The 20,684-nt window shown below is 41.4% G+C and overlaps 1 protein-coding gene across 3 annotated transcripts in view; it reads left to right on the top strand.

Annotated features, from left to right (window-relative positions):
* Positions 1 to 20,684, top strand: part of NEGR1 (neuronal growth regulator 1) — a 297,771-nt gene that overhangs the window by 167,379 nt on the left and 109,708 nt on the right. The window lies entirely within an intron of this gene.

Raw genomic sequence — 20,684 nt, 5'->3', positions numbered from 1 at the left:
CTTCAGAAGAGTTACAGTGGGCCATGTATTAAATCTGAGACAACAACATAAATACTGAAGGAAAAGGGCAGGTGTCGCCTGGAGATGCAGTACCTGGATTGGAAATGCATTGTACCTGTTCTGCTTCATCTGTCCCCAATGAAGTCTTAGCTGGAATGGGATGCCCAATTTGGGGAAGAATAATTTTAAAATTTTACACAAGGTAAAGAAAGTTCAAAGGAGAATAAAAATGAAATGCATAAAAATAAAAAATAGTAGGAAATATAACACCCAATAGAAACGTGAAAGATTTCATATCTGTAGAGAGGGAATTCTAGCAGGTTAAAACAAATTTTCAAATACTTGCATAGTTATTACAAAGAGGACACAAAGGGCAGGACAAGTGTTTAAGAAAACCTCCTAGCAAAGAGGTTCAGAGTAGGAGGAAATTTCCAGTTCTGTGGGCAGACAAGAGCCAGAGCAGGTCACCTGGGGAGATCTCTGCCATAAGCTACCAACCCAAGGTGAGACTGACACATGTCAGAGATGTCTCTGATACTCTTGATCTTCTCTCGGCGCAAACGGTTGAAGTTGATTGATTCTGTTCCTTTCAGCCCCATTTTTAAGATGTTGTTTGACAAGGTACAAAAGTTTTTCCTAAGCACCACTGGCCCATTGAAGTCACCCTGACCTTTGAAAGATTTGACTTTCAGCTTCCCAAGAGTCAACACTTGACAGCATCTTTGAAGTGGTATGACTATGGATGACGGTGTTTGTTATCACCGGGTGAGGTACATCAGCTCTGCAGGCAGCAGGATTCATCTGCTTCAATGTGGAAATTGCATCAGTGGTGGGTCGCGAGGGGTCCCGGCGGTGGTGGTGTCCTTTCCGTGGGGCTCTCCGGTGTGGATGAGGGGAAGGGGAAGATGATGCCGTCCGAGCAGGTGGCCGTGGACACTATTGAAATGCACGTCCATGTCATAACGAGCGAGAGTGGACGTGTACTGAGGAGTAAAGGACAACGAATTGCTTTTCAGATAAGAACAAGATACTTAAAATGCAAAGTAAGCAGAGACATATGGTTGGGATTCAAAGAAGGGGGAGTGATGCAGTCAGAGAACTGTCAAGGGAAATTATTTTAATAACTATATTGGGAATACAATGTAAATCTGTCATCGAGCCTTACTGGAGAAAAATCGAACCCATAAAATTCTCCAAAAGAAAAAATGCACAGTTACAAGAAAGCATCTTGAATCGTTGCAGATCTTTTATATAGTTCATGTGATAGCAAGAGTGGCAACAAGTATATTATTGTTTATCTGCCAAAAACTTCAAATATTCTCATTTGCCTGTAAGGATTACTGATGTTGTTTACCTCTAATTTTCTATTCTATATTTTTTTTTCTTGGTACTTAGTATGTTGCATAAAATATTTCAGTGGAAAGCTCTATGCCCACTTATGTATTAATTAATCTTTAAAATCTATGCATACCAAATTTCTGCATCTTACCTGTTTCTCACTTCTCTATGGCCTCTATTTACACATACATATATAAATGCGCACAGCAACTTCAGCAGTCTGCAGCCTGCACCCCTCAGATAAGCAGCCTCTCCATTTCACTAAGACTGAACACAACTGTTGCTTTATCTACAATGATATAGAATAGGAAATATAAGTTTACTCTGAATTGTTACATTACATTGCTTTTCTGGCTTGACCAAACTATAATTTTCTCTCTGTTGGTTTTAAATTGAACCTTGCAGTATTTAGCTTATTGTCTGAAAAGAGGAATAGTGGGGTTTTAAGGGAATAATATGTGTATGTCCTCATATAATAACTAGCAACTTATTGACACCTTCTGGAGAAATGAGGACAGTGTAGCTTATACCTAATGGCATAGGAAGAAAGAAAGGATTTTTTGGCAGACTATAATGAGTAGGAAACAGGCCGCTTACAGGTAAGATGTTAAGCCATCATACCTTGCACTTTAATGACAGGGAAGGGAACGGAGGGCAGCAGCCCCAGTCAGTTGGCACGGTGCTGGCTGACGAAACGCATTCCCACGTTAGACCTGTGATCTGACTAGGCTGCCTTCGGGCTGGGAAGTAAGCTGCTTGTTTAGGACGCCTTGGAAGGTGTTTAATGGTACTTGACAGATGGAAGAGAGCTATATGCAGGTCTATTTATACTTTTTTGCTTGTATATTATTGCCCTCTTCCAGTCTAAGTCTGCTGAATCACAGAGCTAGGTCTTCAGAAATTTCCTATGGACCATGAGATTTTTGAAGTGTTCTGACTGTTTTATGCAAATTTATTCAGACTGTATTTTAACTGACAAATGTTTATCCTGTTCCACCCCGTTGTTCCTTTCTTACCCTGTGTAAACAATTCTCTTCTTGTCTTTTCTGAGTGATTGTTCCCCTGGAATGCTGGCATATAAAATTAATATGGGGGAGTCAATTTTTAATGAGATAGAATGTTGTATTATTTTTACCTTTGACCATTTTCCTATTTTTCATCATTCTTCTTTTTTGGGGGTGCCTCTTTTCTGTAAAAATGTACCATTAAAATCACAGTGTATTCCAGTTGTGGATATACTAAATGTTTGAATTCACTAAATTGGAAAGGATTTTCAAGAATAACCATTGTGTATAATTTTTTTTTATATATTTTTCATGAATTGGAATAACTTCATTAATCAAACAATATCACTGCTACTGGATATAAGACTTTTGCACTGATTATTTGAGATAGTGCTTCGCAGAATCCCTCCTAAGATTATATTTAGTGTTTACAGAGAAGCAGTTGCATGACACGAGTCTCCAGTGCTGGACAGAGGGTTGGGGGTGTTGGGATGTGCGGTAGGATCTCAAGCAGAGAAGAATCCCTCTTAGAATCAAAGTGAGAAGTAAATTTGACATAATTTGCCTAGGAAATAATGAAATAAATCGCATATTTAGTGGTCTGTAAGATACACAGAAAGAATCCCTGATTTTTCAGAGTACTTTCATATCAGCGTGTGCTAAATTAGCTTAAACAGTGCAACTAAAATAGAATATCATCTGTGGCTCAGACCTTTTACTTAGACAGCAATCAGTCACCAACTGGGAAAACTTTAGTTTTAGCCAGTAGGTTATTGCTTTTTTTTTTTTTTTCCCTTTTTTTTTTTTTTTTTTTTTTACATTTACATGATTGAGGTTTGATTAAAGAGCATTGCTTACGGAAAGTAGCTTGTGATATGTCAGAAAGCTTTTCCAAGTAGTGGGAAAAACGGTGTGAAAGATAGAAGATGGGAGTCTTACTCTGCATCTTCTATATGCCCGAGGGATGTTTCACCATCACAGTTCACCTTCTCTTTAAGAAGAAAAGACCATAAAGACATAATCCCGCAGATACAAATCTCATCCCCATTTGCACAGAAATAATTTCCAAATAAAATAATTCTTTTTCTATCCATACTCTTGACAATCTTTATTTTGGACGAGGGATTCTCTCTGAAGCTGGAAGGCATCCCATTCGCACCTGCACAAGGCACACGTGTACGCTGGTTTATGGGACATGATTGCTTTGAGGACTTTATGGCTTGCAGAAACTTGTTTTCTCATTTCCTTTTATTTCAGTTTTTCGTACCAGAAAGACATAACACCGCACCATCCCATTACAGTGCTATTAGTAGCAGGAATCAGTTAGGGGTTTTTTGTAAATCATGTGATTCACTTTTCTTTTTAACCAATTTCAGTGTGCTCAAAAAAGTTAAGAAGAATAATTAGACAGTTAACAAAAAAGTACCTAATTACTCCTAGCTTGCTAAGTACAGCTGAAATTGTGGTTAAAAAAGCAAGTGTGGTGGTGTTAGAGGAAAACGTACTCAGCCAAAATCAACATCCCTTACACAGGCTGTGCAACTGAGTGAACATTTAACCAGTCTTTGGAAGATGCTGAACGAGGCAGAGAGCTGCAGTCACCGTAACGCTGGGTGGTTGGAGCCAGCACCCCAGCACCTCTGCTGATCTCCCCCAGCCTAAATGGGGCTTATCCTTCAGGATTGATGGTCAGTGTTTATTTAGCCAGCAGGATCAGGATGGCATTGCTCATCCTAATTGTACCTGTTGCTGGAAACCCAAGACCTGTCAAAGGGGAATATGCTGTTTGGGGACCCAGCGATCTGGCGATGTCAATGTGCCTGAGAATGGCTTTCCACTTAAGGGAGAAAGATGGAAAGCTTTGAAAGAAAAATAAAATATTGCTAGATTTTTGGTTCAGTAAGGTTTTCCTGATTTACAACTAGATTTTTGCAAATCAATTAACAGAAATGGCAATTTTATTTTCTACATTGCTTCTGCTTTACAAAGCATCAAACTGCTGAGAACAAATCCATCTCGAGGCAAAGAATATAGCTTTTCTATTTCTGTATTTTCTCAGTGATAAATTGAGTACAGTAATGAAAAAATGTAGGAGAGTGATGAAAGGGCTGCAGAGAGAACAAGTGCTCGTCCTTTCCCTTCTCTCTGCATTTACCAAGTGAACAAGATGAGTCATAGAAAATAGGGAAAATCTATGGCATCAGAAATTGAAGAATGATTATCTGCAGAGAGTCTGCTTCTTCATTGATGGAGAAATGGTTGCATGGCAAAATAACTGCTGGTAAGAGATGAAGATCCTTCGATTTGCTTGGAAAAAAGCAAGCTGTCACGTTCGTCTTTCAAAGAACTTTCAGCATCGTAACAAATTCTGCCCATCAGCCTTCATTCAGAGCGCATCCTACCTGCCTCGCCTCGCAGGCTCTGGTTGCGAGGTGAAACTTGGGGGCTGCTCTCTGCCTCCCCTCCTGCGGTAGCTTTGGGTTTAGGCCAGTGTGCTTGTTCCAGAAGCACCGCACTTGGAGACGCATCTCCATCCCTCCTCAGAGAAGTGGTGGTTTGCTTCCAGTTTGGGGCCGACCTCTCTCATACATGAGATATATATTATTTTGCTGAGCTCTTTTACTTTCAGACTTTAAAGAACATGGATGGACCATAAGCATTGGAGGTATTAGCTTAACAGTGTAAAAACGGTCCCTGAAAATCACTGTTAGTATTTAACAACAGAAAAACCCACCTGATATTTTAGCCTGGTTTTTGTTAAACTTTCTAGGATTTACTAAAACATTTATGAAAGAAATATTCAATTTAAGTAGTTCTTAGTTAAATGTGTAGATATTCTAAGTGAAGATAATCACAGTGATACAATTGATATATAGTTGGTAACATTTTCTTAACCTTTTTTGCTCGTTAATTTTAGTAATAAATTTAGCCCTTTTGTAGTGGCTTCCATTACTTGAAGTTTTACACAGTGGTGCTCTCTGAATTAGGAATTTATTCCAATGCGCATGTTATGAATGGCTTCTTGGCTTGATAACAGTCCTCCAAGTATGATGGAAGCAGCCCGCCCCGCTGCCGGCCTCTGCTCACGTGCGGCTCCACCTCTGCTGGGGCCGTTGCTCACAAAACCTGCGTGAAAGGCTGAACCTTCAAGGAGCGGCGCGTGGTGAGCACGTAGCTGAAAGCACCGTGTGTGTTTGGTCTAGTGGCACAGAGAGAACTCCTTGCTTCGATGAATCAATAGCCAAACCCTCACTGACTTCAGCAAACCTCTTAAGTATAAATTCGCTTTTTGTTCAGTTCCCGTATTCAAGGCATGGCTCATTTTAAGTTGGTTTTGATGAATCCAAATAGATTTACTTATCTGAGATATTGCTGCTGAGGATAAATAAACTATTTTACTGTGACCCTCCCAGAGTCCACGGACTGTCGGTGCACACCGCTGTCGTTAGCAGCTGGGCGGGTAACGAGGCAGCAGGAGGGATGGCACCCGTGCAGGTGACACATCTGCCACTGCTGTCGTCCTTCCAAGTCTCTCATGCCTTCATAAACTTTTACTGAGGTTAAAATAGATCATTACCTTTGAGAAGTGACACTGCCACAAGTAGAGCACGTAAAGGCCTGTATTTCTGTGCTGAAATGAATGATTTAGGAAGAATCTTGTAGATGTGAATCCAGCTGTGTCAGCCTTTAACCAGACAGAGACTGCTTCCAGGAAACCTTCCTGCCCCTGTGACTCCAGGATACTGTTGATAGAAATACAATAGATACAACAGAGAGAATATTTGCTTACACGTTTTCACTTTGATTTTTCCTTCGAATTCTACATTAGCGTGTTCCTGTGGCAATGTGGGGGTTTTTTTCTTTAAGACTGATATTCAAGTTAGTCTAAAATAAATTCGTCACTGATAACAGATAATACATGATAATAAATTTCGTGTTTAAAACATAAAGGATATTACATTCGTTTATACAAATTATGGTTATATTACTAATTATATGAAAGAGGTAAGAGGAAAAGAGATTAATCAAAAACTTACAAAAGTACTTCTTTTATGAGGTTTTCCTCACGCTTTAGCATTGACATGAATTGGAACTAAATGAAGACTCAAGATATAGCCATTTTTCTTCACAGCCCACCCATAATTTTTATCAGAACCAGTGTGACGATGCTTCTTCTGCATACAAGACAAAGTGTGTTTAATAAGCAAGAGGTGGGGACGTTTAGGCAATGCTCTTCAATCAAACTGCTGTTAAGGAACTAATCATGTAAATGCAAAAAAGAAAAAAAGTATTCTTAGTTTTCCCAGTTGGTGACTGATTGCCACGTGAATGAAGATTTGTGCCACACTAGCACAGGCTGTTGTCTGTTTCTTCGTATTATTTACTCTACTGATTTAAAAACTGTATTAACCATACTCTAAAAATCATACACATTTTGGGGGTATTTTGCAACTCACTAAATATTGAGCTCATCTTATTATTTTATTTTGTCAAACATGAAAAAAATATTTGTGCAATATCTGATTACAATGGGGGAGCTTCAGCTGGACGAAAAATGATGCTACATGAAGAGTCACCTAGATGGTTACCTACTTTTTTATGCATTCATAAACAGTTAAATTAACCATAGTGGTGCAGGTAGGGTGGAAGGAGCTTCACTTTGCACGTTATTTCTGCTGGGCTGCACTGAGCTGCTGCAGACAGTGAGCCAGTGCTGCTGCCTACAGTGTCTTGGGAGACTGTCCCACAATCTCAGGTCATGCATTTCACCAAGGTTAATAATCTGTGAGCTGCCCTTGGAGTTACACTTACAACACATGTCTGAAATGCTCCAGAAAATGCAAACTCTTTCTCTTTCTTCCATTAACTCTTTTCAGTAGCCATAAGGAGGTGAGATGCCGTGGGTCAAGACTGGCACAGTAATACAGTTCATAGGCATCGATGTTTAGGAGTGGTAAAATGTTGTTGGGCACGTGGGCAGTTAACTGGTTCTGCAGATGAATATGGCTTGAAAAATTCTGAACATCTGTTTTTCTGTAACTTGCAGTTTCCACTTACCCTGGCTTTCAAGGCATTTCCTTCCGAAAGAAAAACCTTATTTGCCCTTGCCTCAAGCTGGGAATTTGGGATGGGACTTCATCCATGAAGGGTTTCTTCTCTGAAACCCAGACCCCTTAAAATGCAGCAATTTAAAATAATTTTAAATGTTTTAAACTCAACAAACTGCATGCCAATTTAAATCTTTGCTGTTGATTTACTCTTGCTTATCTACTCCTGTTTGACAATCTTCGTGTTCGTGGCCACTGTTTCCTGGGACGTGCCCTTCATTGCCTTCACAGCCCTTGCCTGGACTCGCTCCACTGTCTCCGTGCTTCTCTTTTCCAAGGGGACCCAGCCCTACAGATGTGTTTCACCAGGGCTGAGCAGAGGAGGATATAATAATATTTCTTGTGTGGCACTTCTAATGCATTCTGAAAAAAAAAGTACATAAAAGTGGAGCAAGGTGGTTTTTTTAAGTGTTGACAAATGATTCTACAACTCTAAAAAGCACAATTATCCTTTTTATGATAGATACTGTGGTGCAATATGTTCAACTCTAAAAATGATTTTGTTGGAAAGAATTTTTTTGTGATGTTTATGGTTGGTTTTTATTTTAAAATAAGGTATTTTAGATGTGGCATTTAGAGGTGTTTAGGGGATCAAAATTGTTTACAGGTCTGAGGATGAAAATGGTGTACATCTTTGCCAGAGAGGTGGAGGATTTATGTAGATATAAATAATTTAAAGATCTTGACAAAATTAAGGGTGTTTTAAAACAGTGAAATAGTTTCTTGCTTCTTGGGGCATTCGAAGCAGGCTGATTTATGAGAACTTATGAATTTTGCATTGTAATACTGCGACTTTCGTTCACTAACCACTTGACTGATAGTAATCTGCGCAAAGTCCAGCCTTTAAGAGGATTCTTTGCAATCCTGCCCTTTTTAGTTTGAGGTCACAAATATTTGGCATCATCTACTTTCTGTACAAAGCCACTGGTTGGAGGGTGTCCTCTCCCAAACCACATGGAAGCAGGCTTGGGTTTATAGCTGGGCTGGGGATCAAGAGCAAGTGATGAAGCTTCACGAGCACATACAGACACCTCACTGGCTAATTAGCCACTGCGCTGGATTAGCTGCATTAGCTGCTGCGTGGGACATCAGCCTGTGTAATCTCCTGGAAATAAGTTACATCTGTTTCTGCTAATTAATACACCTCACAGTAGTCACAGCGGTTTGCGGTTGGCAATATTATTACTTTTTTGTTGCTTGGTGATGGTTATTGATGAGCTCTGCAGACGGTCAAACACCCTGTTGAAGACTGTGCTAGCTGTTAATGCGGTCACCCTCTTTTCATTCACATACGGTTTAAACGTATTACTTATTCCTAATAACCACATTTTAACCTGGGATTCTTTTGTCTTTTTCTCACAAAAACTTTCCTTTGATTAACTGTCCTTTTTTTATTCTTCTTTTTTCCCCACATTTGAGTGTTACGGTTGTGTCTGGTTATTTGGTCACTAGTTGCTTCGTCCTTCTGACTAAAATGGGAAGATAAGAGAAGGAAAGAATAGGAAGTTAGGGTTTTCTTACAAGAAATCTTTGTGCAAGTGCATATGCTAAAATTTATGAAAAGTTTTGGAAGACAAAATAATTTGTAAAGCGGAAGGTTTTCCAGATGCCGGGGGATCTGATGATTGCAAACTGAAAAGTCGTATAGATTCTCAATTAGTGGCAAATGGAGTTCATCACTGGTTTTAATAACCCTCATAAGCACATTTTAATTTTTCTATGTATTTGTCATAAAAACTAATTATTATGTCCAAGCCGTAAAAAGAAGAACAATAATCTATTTCTTATGTCATGTTAGTGATTTCTAGATATTATACAAGTTAATGAAATCAATATGCATATTAGGAAAGCAAAGCAATAAATTATTCTGTCTGCAGAGAGGAATCAATGTTTCCCCTTATTTTTTTCAGTAGCTACAGCAGAGAGCTCGGGTCACGAAGGTCCCTAACCTGTCGTTCCCACAACGTGGGGTTCAGAGATGCAGCTGATGGTAACCCCCCCGGTGAAGTGCAGCATCCTTGCCTGCCGCGGGCAAGCTGTCCCGTTGCCGAAGGGGCGAGAAGCCTCGGGGGGCTGTGCCGCTGGCCCTGCCTGCGTTGGCCACCTCAGAGGAAACGTTTTTCGTAGCAGAGAGGTCTGTCCCGTGCTCCCATCACTGCCAGGACTGGGGGCGAGTGGGGAACCGAGCCAGGGACCTGCTGCCGTCTGTTTGTGGAGTGAATTGCTAGAGGTTATGAGCCCAAGTCAAGACCTGATGAGTTAGACCTCTGATGCACATCTCAAAAAAACCCAAACCAGCCACGTATTTTGCCTTTCCACAGCTAAATTTAGATTTTTTTTTGAAATTTTAAAGGGTGTCCTGGCTTCGGCTGCAATAGAGTTAATTTTCTTCCTAGTAGCTGGTATAGTGTTATGTTTTGGGTTCAGTACAGAAGAATGTTGATAACACACTGATGTTTTCAGTTGTTGCTAAGTAATGTTTAGACTAAGTCAAGGATTTTTTCAGCTTCTCCTGCCCAGCCAGCAAGAAGGCTGGAGGGGCACAAGAAGTTGGGAGGGGACACAGCCAGGACAGCTGACCCAAACTGGCCAAAGGGGTATTCCATACCATGTGATGTCATCCCCAGTATATAAACTGGGGGGAGTGGGGCTGGTGGGGGGGCTCAGGAACTAGCTGAGCACCAGTCGCCGAGTGGTGAGCAACTGCATTGTGCATCGCTTGTTTTGTATATTCCAATCCTTTTATTATTATTGTCATTTTATTATTGTTGTTATCATCATTAGTTTCTTCCTTTCTATTCTACTATACTGTTCTTATCTCAACCCACGAGTTTTACCTTTTTTTTCCCTGATTTTCTCCCCCATCCCACTGGGTGGGCGGGAGTGAGTGAGCAGCTGCGTGGTGCTTAGTCGCCGGCTGGGGTTAAACCACGACAAAAGGCGGGTGTACAGAAAATATTACAAAATCCGGGTGCGCCGGGAAAAAAGTTGTCTATTCAAAGATGGGCTCTGGGAAGATCTGGAGAGGGTCGTGCCCCTCGCCGCGGGGCGGTGTGTGCTGTGGGAGCAGGAGCGTGGTGTCCCCACGGCCTTCTGCTGAGGACGTGCTGCCCACCCTGCCCTGGGGGTCGGCGCCCGCCGTGCCCCCCGCCGCCCCGGGGCTGGAAGGGCTGCGCAGGCTGCGGGAGCCTCCTGGGATTCATCGGGTTGGTGGGACCAGAGGGTCATCTGCTCCCAGTGGCAGATCCGATCAGGAAATTAAAACGCAGGGAGCCTGAGAAGATAATAATCCCCTCCTCTTCTGAGCTCTTTTTTTAGATCTTGGCTGCGAGTGCAGCGCAGCTAGTGTTTCCTGACTACTGGTGCTAACAAATTACATTGAGATAGCAGTTTTTGCGATCGCCGGGGAGTCCCCAGTGCTTTACAAGCTCATCCGTACATCACGAACAATCGTTCCCCCCCCCCGACGATGCGGAGTGAGGTCTCGGCAGCTCACAGCAGCATCGCACCGTCAGGGCGGGGGGCACGGGGGCAAAGCCCACTTTGAGTGCAAAAACCCGTTTGGGCAGCGTTCGGCAGTTCGCGGCAGTTTTTGTGAAGATGGCTGTGGGGTCCTTCACGATGGCAAATGCCGAGTGGCTCCGTTTTATTTGTCTTCAGGGCCTTGAGATTGGGACCGCGGGTTGTTACCACTTACAAGCTGGTTTGGAGCTGATGGACTGGTTCCAATGGATTGTGCTTTAGTACCACCAGGGTGGAATAAAATTGTTATTATTAACGTTATCATTATTATTGCACACTTGGTTTTATAGTAGCTCGCTATTAAGGCTTGTCTGAACTTCATTCTCATGCCATTTGTTTTAATTGCTTTTGGAAACAGAAACAAATTTATTTCTCTCTCTTATAAACAGCCCAAGGGAAAATAAACATGTCACTGTGTCCCTCATGCCACACTCTATTGGTATGCACTTCTAATATAGGTGATTAATTTATTTAACGCTGTAGTGGACATAAGCTTTGGTAAATATTTAAATAAAACACTGTGCAAACCAAGTAGGTAAACAACTTTTTTGAGTATGTTCCCTGGTTTTTTGCTATGCTATAATGTTGACAAATTACTTATTAAAGCGGAGTATGGTAACTATTCTCAACAAAGAATTGGAGAAAGGAAATAATGCAAAATGCTGAAATTTTCCTACTATTGGTCATTCACAGAAACCTTTTAGAGACTGTGTTCATCCAGACGTGTGAAGGAAGGGGATGGTGGAGATTTCAAACTGCGTAAGGATGGGTTTGCACATTAGGATCATACTGTAACACTGGAGATGTCGCATTGCCTGCATGACTACTTGTGAGGTCAAATTATCATTTGCTCCTCCATGTTCCTCTTTTGCTCCATATTTTAACCTCAATCAAATTTAAATAGAGCAATGTAATAAATTGCTTTCTGAACAGAAATGAAGCTTCACTGAAATGTAAATCTTTTTCCAAAATGTTTAGCATCGCCTTAAATTTCATCAGCAAAACAAAAAATAATCATTTCATTTTTCTCATTTGTTTTAGATAACAAAAAAACTTTGGCTTTGATTTTGATTTATTTTGACTCCCAGAAAATGATCAAGGGCTAACATGCATTTAATATTTGATGTGGCACGGGCAACTCTTTAGTTCAAAATTTGCAAATGGAGAATTGGTCCCAAATAACTCATAATATTTAATTGGAAAATCAGACCGTCAGGTGAGTTATAGCAAATCAGTTCTGCGACCTCGCAGCTGTTTGGCCATCACGTAGCAATGACTCTGCAGTGGTTTCCGTCCCTTGCTCTCCCACGCCACTGGTGCTCTGTGCCTGTCGCCGGCATTTGGCAGCACCAGGGATCCTGTACCGGGCTGTACCTTGCGTTAACACGCTGGCACACCTGGCACGTTGCACGATTGCACCCACAGCCCCGTCTGTGCTGCCTCCTGGCAAGGGGGGGATTCCGCCACTGGGGCTGCCCCCCCAGGCTCCTCGCTCAGTCCCTTCGCCCCACTGTTCCCGCAGTAGGGCGGCTTGGTAAAACTACAGAAAGCAGAAGATTAGTTTTGATTGCCGCCTCTATTTAATTTCTACAAACAGTCTATATACCTTGTCCTAAATCAGAAGGTATTCGTTTAAAAGCATTTTAAGAAAAAATGTCAGATGACTGTGAAGTGCTTTTCATTTTGGAACCCTGTACAAAATTTACTTGGGATTTTAATTTGTCGTCCATCCTTGCTCATTAGCTTGTTTCTTATGCATTTCTTTAATCCATATACTGCATAAATGTTTATTTGCTGCTATATTTAATTTTTTTTCTGACCTTCACAGTTGCCATGTGGGATGGGTGAAAGGCTGTAGCTGTTGAAATGGAGAGTAGCTCTGCAACGGATTTAATCTGCACTCAAAGCTCAGCATAGCAGATATTAAAAGCTAAATCTGCTTGTAGATCAGAGCCTTTAGAGGCATCGTAAGAAGTATGTATGCAAAATAGTAATTTTTAATTCTTATTAAATATTAACTTTCCATTGTGATTATGCATATATATTCTAGTCATAATTAATAAATTCCACAGATTTTAGTGATCTGAATGTAATGATCCCTATCAGTCAGTAAATAGAAAAATTAGCAGCATACCAATATACCAGAAATCATTATTTGTCTCAAACTTTGTGAGGTTCCAGAAACGCTTACTATGGAAGCCAATTTCTATCATGGGAAAGAAGATCTTCCTAGGAAATCACTGATAAAAAGAAAATCTACATTTTTTCATGAGTACCAGTAGGACAAGAGGAAACGGCCTCAAGTTGTGCCAGGGGAGGTTTAGATTGGATATTAGGAAAAATTTCTTTACTGAAAGGGTTGTCAGGCATTGGAACAGGCTGCCCAGGGAAGTGGTGGAGTCACCATCCCTGGAGGTGTTCAGAAAACACATAGATCTGGCACTTCAGGACACGGTTTAGTGGGCATGGTGGTGTTGGGTTACAGTTGGACTCGATGATCTTAAAGGTCTTTTCCAACCTAAATGATTCTATGATTCATGTTGTATCATTTCTGTAATTCTACAGAATTATGTTATACAGCAGGACTACACTTCTGTGCTTACCTGTGTGTTATTTTAGTTAATGTATGGCCTGTATTCCTTTATTTTTTAATTCTATTTTGGAAGTGCATAAATGATGCAACCTGCTCAGTGTCATTGTAATAAGACTTACAGACATCTTCTACTTGATTTTATTTAATTTCCCCACTATAAAACCCAGATTAAAGAAGAGCTCAGTCAATTAGAAAATGAACAAAGCATGTACTTAAGAGAAAATCACTTAATCTGCACTCTGGAAGTCTGGAAAATTCTCCATCTTCTACGATGTCACAGTTCAAATCTTCCCTTAGAAAGACTGCAAAATTCTTTGTAAGACTCAAAAAGAAACAAAAGCATGCACACTTCTTCTGGATCAGACGTTCCACTCTTTAGCAAAATCTGGAGAGGGTTTGTCCACTGGGATCTTGTGTCCCTCGAGGCAAGGATGGTGGGGTCTGTATTCTGTACAACGCTGAGTATGGAAAATAACCGGGTATAAAAATAGGGCTCAAACACTGTGCTGTACTCACAGACCTTCCTGCCTGCGATTTCTTCTTTTTTTTTCGTATTTAAAGCTCAGCTGTAGTTCTGTAACAGATCATCTAACAGGGCACGGGGAAAAAGAGTTCACTGAGATACAGGCACAAATACTGAAGTCAGAGAGGAAAGGGCTGGAGTAGGCGGTTGGCAATTACATCAGGAGTCTCTGTGGTGCTGTAATGAAACGCGGTCGCCTTCCAGTGAGTGCCCCGTGCCTGCTGCTGTCGGGAAAACAGTCGTGGAGCATGGCATCAGGGAAGAATCATTACACCAGAGACTTTCTGTCTCCCTGATGAAAACGCAATAGACCTTACGTGTTTATAACCGTAGTCTCATATGTAGTATAAATGCTATTCTAAAATATCGTACATTTGAAAATTACATACAGCCGTTGTGTATTTTGGATATAGTGGATGGGGGTGTGAAGTACTGCCAGCAAGGACTGTGTGCACTCACATCCCACAGGCTCCAAACAGCTGCAGGAAGAGAATTGATGGTGGTGATTTGCCCTTTGGGTGAAAATGTCCAGCTCCTGGGATTCATGGGAAGGAGTACGAAAAATTATTTGGAGGAGCAAATTCCTTCTGTGTGCATGGGAGTGCCAGAAGCTGTTGTATCGTATGTGTACTGATTGCTGCAGGCAGCGATATCAGAAAATCTGTAACACAGAAGAAACCTGCCGGGGCTGTGTCGTGAGGGCATGGCATTGCCCCTCTCCCCTGCAGACCCCACGGGGGGGGGCTGCTGCCTGCGGGGAGGGGAGCAGGCACCCCCGGGGCTGGCAAACGGTCCGCTGAAACCCCGATGCTCAACGGGTGTTTGTGTGCTCTTAAGGGGAGGATTTTGCCTTCTGAGATTAGTATGGCTTTTAGAAATATGCGTTCGATTGAACGTTAATGCTTCTGCAGAAGCAAAGGCTGAATCACAGCAGACCAAGGCACTTCGGTGACGCGCTGCTTCGCCGTGAGCGTCCCTTGCACCGCGCGTTCCCGCTGCCCTCCGCTGCAGCTCGGACCCTAAACAGCATCTTCTGTGCTCAAACACCGCAGTTAAGTAGCGCTGCAGTGCACAGCGCAGGAGGGCTCTGGAATGTCCTGGACGGCGTTTTGTAAACTCCTGTGCACATTGCTGTTTGCTCGTTCACAGTTAGAAATGCATAAGCATTTGCACATTGGATTGGTCAACAAATTAATTCCAGTGAAAAGGAAATGGTCAGTTAAGCTGCTGAAAGCAGCATCCTCTCTACCCCCCTCTGTGTTTATTGCATAATTATGAAATTATAATTAGGAAAAAATCAAATTATCATTGCAGACAGAGAGGTGGGGATGCAGCAGCATTTGGATGAAGAATTTAACGGTATTGGGGATTCTGGAAAAGAGGCTATATAATACTTCTCTTTCACCAAAAAAGTCACTCTCTATTGAAAAGCAAGCATATGAAGCTTCAGCTAAGGCAATATGAGCACAAAAGCTATACTTGCAACACCTGGGAGGGATGAAGCAGGTGATTCCTTAGATTCTGGTGGTAAAATCTCTCTTGCCAAACTCCCAGACATAACACTTCTGAACTTATAATCCAATTCCTCTCTCAGTTTTTGTATGTTCTATTGGGATTGGCTATATTCTGCACATAAAATGGGATTGATAACATTTTAATCTGAAAAGGGAGTTGGCTACCATATGATTTAATAAATGTTACTGGAAAAATTGTAGTTCATAACTTGTCATCACCTTTATCTGGGCAAACCTTCAGAAGAAACAGAGCTGTATGTCCAGCCACATGTGTTGTAATCTTGATACTACATAGACTTTGAGTGGATATTTCAACAGGGGGAGACAGTAAGGCAGTGCACATTTTAAGAAACAAGGTGGGTGCACTTATGCTGAGGCCCCAGACCTTTTACCTGATAATTCTAAGTTGTGATGAAAATAAGACATCCTTTCCCACATTCAAAAAAGCAACAGCAACTAAAAAAGCAGCCCTAGAGTCATTCCCACTACACTAGTAAGCTTTATTATGCTGCATCATTTATGTGCACGCAAATGTAACTAAGAACACAACTCCAGTCCTTGAAAATGAGAAATGAGACCCTGCAATGATCTATAGATTCAGTGTCAATCCCCTGCAAAATAATGGCACACATAATTCTGGAGTCCAGGAAGAAGTAGGAGCCAGAGACTCAATTCCTATTAGTATCAACCAGTCAGGCTTCAGGGATAGCGGATCTGGCCAGACAAAGCAACTCCTCCAACCAGCCAGGGGAAAAAGCAGGTCTTTGTCAGCCACCAGTGGGGAAGCTGGATTTGGGAAAGCCTGAACAGAGCTGCCCGAAGGTAGAACAGAGGATGCTGTTGGACGGAGCAGGCAGGTCCCTGCGGCAGAGCCCCTGGGACACCAGTTTTTACCTACAAGATATGCAATTTTAAAGAGGAAATTAAGAGCAGGTTCCCGTAGTACTGCTCAGGAGGGACTCACAGGTGGACGTGCAATGGGACCAGGAGGAGCCTCCGGGTATTTACATTGTTGTAGTAGCATACAGAACTGGTATTTTTAACCATGCAGGAGATCCGTGCAGCAAGCCATCCTCATCCCTCCAGTGCCTCCTGCCCCCTCCCTCCCTCCACAGCTGGCCACGGCAGGAGCTGGGGGGATAATAGGAATAATGGTCCAGGTGATAATAACTGCAGAGGGAAAGAGGAAATAAAGCTGAGATAAAGTAGTGGGTTTATCTCTGTACGCAGTGTTGGTAAGGCTCTTGCTAGGCTATTATGCCCTGTTCCACTGTTCACATTTCGGGATGATTCAGGTATTCCTCAAAAGAGAGACACAAATATTATCTAGGAAGCCTTACAAAAATTAAGCTTGTGGTGCTCAAATCATCTGCAGAGAAAGATGAAGAGGTGATTTATCACGTTGTATAGGTCCTTAGTCATAGGAAAGCTACTTGATAGTAAGGGTGATGTTCAGTCTCGCAGACAAAAACATGATAAGATCTGATTTCTGAAAGCTGAATTTAGTGGAATGCAATTTTGAACTAAGATGCTATTTCCCAGCAGCGAGGGGGTATTTAGTCACTGAAAGTGTTTACCAGATGTGGCAGTGTGAGCATCACCTGGAATTGCCAGGATAAGACTAGACAGCTTTCTAAAACATATACTTTAGTCAGGCTTCTGGGAAAATTTCTAGAGCCTGTGACTATCTGAGCTCAGACTAAATTATCCTAGTGACCCCTCTGGCCACATATTCCACAAATATGTTAATACAGTTGAATTTTGTTCATATCAAATTCTGTGCTCCATAACCATGGCTTACATGTAGAGTCACCAGGGAAGGATTTTCAAATTGTTTGCTATTAGAACATATGGTTTTATCAAAATTAAAATATTTGACAAAATACTATAGATTTGGGGTTTGAACACAGTAGGCAAAACCTACAACAAAGAAGGTGAGACTGACAGCCAAAGTCAGTGGCTATCCTAAAACAAGGAGGAGAGGGAAAGAGCTGGAGTGCAGGAGGAAATCCAGGGCTGGGAGCCTGAGCATTAGGGAAATATGCTGCTTTTTGTGAGAAGAGGACACTTGAAAAGGAGGTGAGTGATAAAGAACAAGTAAAACCTTATGAGGAAAGGCACAGGAGGATGAAGACAACGCTTGCTTTAAGCCACAGAGTAGACCATGTTGATCTTTGTCTTGGAAAAGAAATCTTGCTCGTCTGTGTGAACGGAATTAAATCCTATTACTTCAGTTCTAGATTCTTGCCTATGGCACGACTATCAGTGTATTTTCTTTGGAAATTTGTATTTTGGGAGATTTGATTATAATTGCTTGTGTGATCCAGCTTTTCTGTTGGATCCTCATGCCACTCGGCTCACAGGACTTACAGTAGTTGAGCAGAAGGACCAGCAATAGAGCGTGCCAAGAGCTCCTCACTCCCACTGAAATTAATGTTATCGTATTTCTAATGAGGTTTTATCAGTGACAATAGTTAAATCAGTATACTGAACAATGAGCGGATATTTCACCCACCCATTTTGTGGTGATGGATGCAGGGAAGAGACTGGACTAAACCTAATTCTGACCCTGGCACAGCCTGAGCCCCAGGAGACTGCCTTTATCTTGCTTTTGTTTGTACTGGCCACCCAGTGCCATTGTGGCAGCACAGCAGGCTCCAGCCACCTCCTTTATGCTTAGTGATAAGTTTAAGGCAAATAAAAATCACCTGGATAAATAGCATTAGGTGTCAGGTGTGAAAAATCCCTCTACAGTACTGCTTCAGTGATGGTAGAACATGAGCAAATCTCTCTCTTTTTCTACCTTCAAAGGTGCAGAACCTCAAATAAGAAGTTTAATGCTCTTGGAAGTCTTACACCGTAACATTTACTTAATCTGGAAGATATTTCCACAGTTCCAAATAGATACTGCGTCAGTCAGTTGTATACATTTACTTGTGAGAAGAACTGGTTTGAGTTATTTGATTCCTTTACTTGACTTTCTGGAAGTGCATTCATTCTTGAAGGATAAAGAAATAAGTGGCTCAGATTTAGGAAGATATTTTTAAAATATTGTGGACTGAATAAAGCCACTGCATATGCCCCATTACTCATGATATCCTGCTCTCAGATGGATTTCTACATTTCAGCTGGAATGATCCCTCACCAGCTGCCTTTAGGAAGTAGCTTTATTTTTCATACTCTGTACACATAAATAAGAATTCCTTTCAATGTTTTCTCTATTGATGAGCTGAAACGTTAATGATATTTAACTTGGCCTGGGACAGGGAAGTGGGGGAGACCTGTATTAACAATGCCCTGTATCAGGGCATGGGGGACCCCGAGGACGGGTCATGTCATGGCACAGCTGGCGTGGGGTGATGGTATGTCGGTGACGGCTGTTCACGGTCTCCTTTAGGATGGGAGAGACTTCTGCAGGAGGAGGTTGAGTAACGGGTTCATTGCAGGGATTTGCAAAGAAATTTGATTAATAAATTAACCCTTTAGGTGGAACTAACTCTTCTGCATGTTTCAGTTCCCAAAAATTGTCTGTAATGACTAAATGCTTTTTCAGGTCATCAAGTGAAGTAGGGAAGAGTGGATTGTCACCTTTGTGAGTTAGACTATGGCCAATTCAGAAGTATATCTCTGTTCAAGTGATTGTGTAAACCTGCTTGAACTTCAAAGGCAGGTAATACTGACCTTCACTGCTTTAAGAATTGGGGAGGGTTCAGCCTTCCCCAGACCTTCGTTTTCCCTAAAGACAAAGTTTCTCTGCTAATTAAAAAAACCCTCTACATAGACTTTTAATTTTCTTTGCTTACAAATGCATAGCCACAAGCAAGCACTGAGAATTTCCAGGTTTTTTAAGTCTGCCTGACCCCAACTCATTTCTACTACTGAAATACTTCCTGTCACTGGACCAGGGAAAGGGCTGGAGAACATCTGCAGGTGGAGATCCCAAAGCACACAAAACCAGTCTGTGTCTATGAAAAAGCTCTGTACTTTCAATGTACGTTGAAGGGATGCTAACAATGTCTTCCCGGTTGCAAAGGTGTATGTATGGGCTTAGATGGGGGGATTTTGGCTGTGACAAACTGGAGCAAACCAGTAAGACAAGACTGCATTATTCAGGAGAGTAAAGCTCCAGTTGGACAAACTTTGGTTAGGAGAATGGAAGATGATGAACATTTTTTTTCCTCATTTTATTGGTACTCATTTACCTTGCAGAGCACTTCGATTTTAAAGCAGTCGTTACAGAAGGTTCTGAAACACCCACATGCAAGATCTGTATCTTTTACAGATATTTGTACAAAATTTGTTATTTATCATATAGAGAATAGTGCTTTTCAGAAACATCATTTAGGGTATGCCTTCTTACTGCATTGATTTGATTTCTCTATCAAATGTAACAATAAGACTGTAAAGAAATACATATTTCTTTAGAAAGAAAGAATCATTCTGAAATCCAGAATTCCTGCCTTCATTGCTGGGACCCTGAGTTCCTTTCCTCCCTGTGTAACATTACAAGAAGTAAAGCATTCCCTTAGGGGTAGGCCGTTTAATGCTTTCCATCATTTTCCATCCATGTGGAACTCGGTTCTCTTATGCCCAGATGTATAAATAGTACAGTAAATGTAGTCTAGTGAAGAATTCTGCTGATGAAATGAAAGAAAAAAATCTAGCTTATTTTTTCTTAGCCATGTTGCTACTGCAAGCCTAAAAGCAATACAAAGCAACAGAAATAAAGGTATTTTAGTCTTCTCCATGAACAGATATGACTCTCCAAGTACACATGGAGTAGATGTAATAGGCATCATTATTTTTAAAAGTACAAGAAAAATTTAATTTCATCTTCTTTTCAAATTGTCATGAGCAAGCTGAACCTTATCTTAAACAAGAGCATCCATCAGTAGCAGTTTACTGGGAACTCGATAACAATACCTGCTTTGCACAAAATAGAGGAAATTGCTGCTTTCTTATTTATAGCATTTCCAATCCACAGCTGAGCTTCTGCAAACCTGATGGAAATAGCTGTGGTCACGCCTAAACAAGGTTTTTGCATAGCTATATTTCAACAGCTGAATGTATTTTTATCAATAA

The sequence above is a fragment of the Aquila chrysaetos genome, chromosome 12 (assembly GCF_900496995.4).
Source record: "Aquila chrysaetos chrysaetos chromosome 12, bAquChr1.4, whole genome shotgun sequence".
Lineage (NCBI taxonomy): Eukaryota > Metazoa > Chordata > Aves > Accipitriformes > Accipitridae > Aquila > Aquila chrysaetos.
This window is presented reverse-complemented; position numbering and strand designations above follow the sequence as displayed.